This window comes from Anolis carolinensis, chromosome 6, assembly GCF_035594765.1.
Source record: "Anolis carolinensis isolate JA03-04 chromosome 6, rAnoCar3.1.pri, whole genome shotgun sequence".
Taxonomy (NCBI): Eukaryota; Metazoa; Chordata; class Lepidosauria; order Squamata; family Dactyloidae; genus Anolis; species Anolis carolinensis.
Genome location: NC_085846.1, coordinates 23,632,659 through 23,637,847, shown reverse-complemented (window position 1 = coordinate 23,637,847; position 5,189 = coordinate 23,632,659).

The window sequence follows — 5,189 nt, the reverse complement described above, 5'->3', positions numbered from 1 at the left end:
GGGGATGTGTCATGTTTATTTTTATACTAGCTTAGGTTTCTGGTGTTGCCCGGGTTGTTTGAAAAAGTCATTTTTTTATTTTACAAAATGCATAAGGTTAAAATTTGCTCTAGATACATCATTGGTGGGGTTCAGTGTGCTCTCTGGCTGCCGGATGAACTACAGCTCCCACATGGTGGGTCAGTCCCCCTCAATTCCCTCCAGTAGGTTGAGTTAGTCACGGGGGTTCTGTGTGCCAAGTTTGGTCCAGATCCATCATCGATGATGGCCACAGTGTGTTTGTGTGTCAGTGAATGACAGCTCCCAAAAATGAAGGTCAGTTCACCCTAAACTCCTCCAGTATAGTCAGTTGGCCATGGTGGTTCTGTGTGCCAATAATAATTTTATTTTTATACCCCGCCCCATCTCCCCGAAGGGACTTGGGGCGGCTTACATGGGGCCAAGCCCAGTCAACAACAATAAAACAAAGCAATAAAACAGATCAAACAACAATAAAAACAAGTCATAAAAAATCACATACAAGGACAAAAGATAAAATCTTGGATAAAATCTAGAGAAACCTGGGCCAAAAGTGCTAGTTATATCGAAATCATCAGGAAGGGGTGGATTATCCAAATTGTCATCGCCTTCAAGGTGCTGGAAGAGGCGTAAATACGGGACTATTATTGGAAAGGCAACAGGTCGATCTTACTAGATCAGTTGTCGAAGGCCTGCTGGAAGAGCCATGTTTTCAGGCTCTTACGAAAAGAGAGGAGGGTAGGGGCCTGCCTGATCTCCCTGGGGAGCGAGTTCCAGAGCTGGGGGGCCACGACAGAGAAGGCCTTCTCCCTCGTCCCCACCAACCGCGACTGTGAGGGTGGTGGGAGCGAGAGGAGGGCCTCCCCCAACGAGCTAAGAGATCGTGCAGGTTCATAGGGGGAAATGCGATCATGAAGGTAGGTGGGTCCCAAACCATTTGATCCAGGTCCATCAACTGTGAGGTTCACAGTTTCTCTGGTTGTAGGTGAACTAGAACTCCCAGAAATCAAGGTCTATCCCTCAAACCCCTCCAGTATTCAAATTTGGGAGTATCAGGCATTGTTTGAGTTCACAGTGCTCTCCGGATGTAGGTGAACTACAACTCCCCCAAATCAAGATGAATGCACCCCAAAGCCCTCCAGTATTTTTTGTTGGTCATGGGGGTTCTGTGTGCCAAATGTGATCCAGATACATTGCTGGTGGAGGTCACAGTGCTCTGTCTTGATGCAGGGTGAACAACAACTTCCATCATGTTGATTCAGTCCCCTAAACCTTTCCAGTATGTTCAGTTGCTGATCAATTCTGCTCTGTTTGCTGTGCACCATAGAAAAAAGTAGGAAAGGGTTATGGGAGAGGCAGTGGGTAGGATAATGCAAATTCCACACAAATGGAGAGACTAAGGAATACTGGAATGTCTGTGATGGAGAAAACATAAATTCTAGGATGAAATTGTCCCATATGAAAGCATTTACTTGGGTGGTGAGCAGTATGGTGGTTGTGGAGGACACTGGCAGGGGTTGTACGCACATGTTCACGGCAGTCGCTATAAACTGCAATGTCACTGGAGGGAGGCCATTGGTGTCTCCTGCATAGTGAGAACTATAGCTATTTGCGGAAGTGGGAACCTTTCTGTGGAAGTGGACACTCCAGCCAAATACACATATACATATTTTCACTTTTATTATGTGTATAGATAGATTGTTCGTACTTTTGCCTTGTCCTTTTGTACCTCAATTCCTGACATCTTCACAAAGATTACAATCCAATCCCACACCAGCATTCCCACTACTCCTTCCCCCCACTTGTGCTGTATACAAAACCAAAGAAGTAAAAATAATATAAAGCAAATAAAAGAAAGAGGATAAAGGAAAATAAAAACAACTTCCCGTCATCTTTTCAACACTTATTTAAACATATAATCGATCTGGACTTCTCTTATAGCTGCTAGCCTCATTTCTATAAAAATCTATATACAATATTAATATTCAAGATCAAACATTATTAACACTTCTCATTGTTTTCTGAGAAAAGTCAAGGGTTAGTAATTCTATCAAGTCACTTAACTCATCTTAATCACCTTTATTAGCTAACATACTTATTCAAAGACATTTTAGCTCTCTCCACCCATTTTTACAAGCAACCTACCCTAATTGCTTGTAAGTCTCAGATAATAGATTTTTCCCTACCTTACAAAAAGGCGGCTTTCCTATCTTATTCCAACATGGCTAATACCTCTCATCATTATCTACTGTTACAGTAAAGCTACCGATCAAATAAGTATAAAAGTACCATAACTCTCCTTTCATATACATTGATCTGGCTTAAATCTCGTTTATCTCATACATAATATATTTCTTACTGCATTTTTCAAATCCTGTTTTTAAATTTGATATAAGAAAAAAGCCCACCATGGAGTTGACTATTGGCAGATGACTCAATGAAGTTGACCATTGGTGGATGACTCAGTAAAGTACCATTGGTGGATGCCTTAATGAAGTAACATTGGTGGATAGCTCAATGATGTTGATCATTGATGGATTACACAATGAAGTTGACCATTGGTGGATGGCTTAATGAAGTTGAGTGGTGGATGCCTCAATGAAATTGAACATTGGTGGATTACCTAATGAAGTTGACCATTGGTGGTTGACTCAATGAGTTTGACCATTGATGGATGGCTCAAGTTGACCATTGGTGGATGCCTCAATGAAGTTGATCATTGGTGGATGACACAATGAAGTTGACCATTGGATGACTCAGTGACAAGGTGGAGTTCCCACAAGGCCTATGCACCTGTTGTTTACTTGGGTCTAAAAAAGATTTCTGACAAGGCAACCCATTGAAGACCTCCTGGAAACAATAGCCGTGAGATACAAATGGAAGTCCACCTGAAACCTGTGAAAGGATAGATCAGGAATAGATTATCAGTTTAGACAACAAAAAGATGTAATGCCTGTGGTCTTCTAAGGATTTGGAAATGGTGCTTTTAAACGTTTCTGTAAATGATCGGCAGTTATGAGTCTTTTCAATGGCTGCCCCCAAGTTAAGGATTCCCCTCCCATGAGAAGCTACATTGGTTCCTCTCCACATTTTTGACCACTTAAACTGCCATGTCTCAATACTATGGAATCCTGGAAACAGTACTTTGGTGAGGCACCAGTACTCTTTGGCAGACATGGCTAAAGACCATGCAAAACTACAACTCCCATGATTCCATAGCATTGAGCCATGACCGTTCAAGTGGTGCCAAACTGCATTAATGCTACAGTATAGATTTACCTATGGTATCCAGGGAATTAATTTTAAATTCCCTTTAGAAGTGAAGAAGCAAATTCCTTGGAGATCAAGACTGTTTCCGCCCTATGTAAGGCTGCCTAGGATTTTGAAAACAAGAAATGTGTGAGCTAATAAACTGAAGGAGGGACTACAAACAACACACAAATGAACTCTTCAAAAAGGGACAATGGACATTAAGATGGTAAGTGCAGTTTTGTGTAAGCAAGGATCACATTTAATGTCCTCCTTTCAGTGTTTTGTCCCAGCGATCTTACCTTGCCCATGAGTTTTCAAAGACCAGTACTACCATTAGATAGAATGAGCCACCTGGGTGTATGGCAGCAATACATTCTTCTAGACATTTCTCCAAAGTCTTCACATTCCTTTCATTTGTGACTGCAACATAACCTTTGCAGTGCCTTTTAGTTGCTCTCAGAAAAACAAGGGTAGGTAATAAAAGCCTATGATGATATCAAACCTAAGGACAGAGTATTGGAACCATCAAGCCGCTTTTGCACAGCCTAAGATAAACTAAAAGTAACAAGGCTTGTATTTTTAAAGTACTCCAAAGGCAAAAGTTGTTTACAGCAGAAAGTAGAATTTTGGGCCATTGACACTGAGGGAAAAAATCAATTGTGATGTGTGAGGATCATAATAGGAGACAATAATTGAATATAGAGCATTGCAGGACTGCATAGCATCGTCTCCCCATCACCCGGCATAAAGTGACACCAAGTTAGGAGGTGCAGCTAATACAACAGAGGACAGCATCAGAATTCAAATGATCTTGATCGATTGGAGAGCTGAGCCACTGCGAACAAAATAAATTTTACCAGTTTTAAATGAAACATACGATATACTATAATGGAATACACAAATGTAGCATGGTTGACACCTGTCTTGAAAATAGTAAATTTGGAAGCAATCTATGGTTTTTAGCAATCTACAAGTTAAAACCATAGATTCATTCTAACTACTGTGATACAGGCAATTCTGGGGCGGCATCAACAAGAGTATAGTGTCCAGATTGAGGCAAGTAGTAGTGCCACTATTTTGCTTTGATTAGACCGCATCTAGAAATACTGCGTTTAGTTCTGGATACTACAGTTCAAGAAGGATATTGACAAGCTTGAATGCCAACAAAGATGATCAAAGATCTGGAAACTAAGCCTTATGAGGAATGAATCTGGGAGAAAGATATGCTTAGCTTGGAAAAAAATATCTGAAGGAGTGTCATGTGGAAGAAAGAGCAAGCTTGTTTTCTTACAGCTCTAAAGACAAGCACATGAAACTATGGATTAAAATAATAAGAGATTCCATCAGTCCCTACAGAAGTTGTTAAATTGTAGTTTCCACCATCTCTCACCATTGTCTGGGGATGATGGGGCATGGCATTTTAAGGACACCAGTATCTGACGCCACAGCCCTAAATTTATAAGACAGAAGGAGGGTGTTTAATAACAGGATGTTTTGAAGATCTCACATTCATGGGGTCACTGTATACCAAAGTCTTCACAAGAGCACCTTATGACAACTACAACAATGACTCCTTTCACAGCAAAATCCTACAGAATCCAGTTACTGACAGGTTGGAGATGTTTACTTAGAATTCCTAAAAATCTACTGCTTCACCAAATTACAGACCCTAGGATTCTATAGGATGTGGTCATTATAGTTAAAGCAGAGTCATAGCACCCTAACTATGCAGTGTAACAGGTACATGATATTTGAAACTCCATAGGTTCCCCATCTTTGAATAAGAGCACGGCAAGCTCCTAGAAACATAAGGGAAGGAAAGTTAGGGCTGGAGAAACAGGGCATTAACACAGGCTCTGGATAAATGTGCTGTTTAAAAGTAAATTATTATGCATTGCCAGCATAGCTGACATACAGAA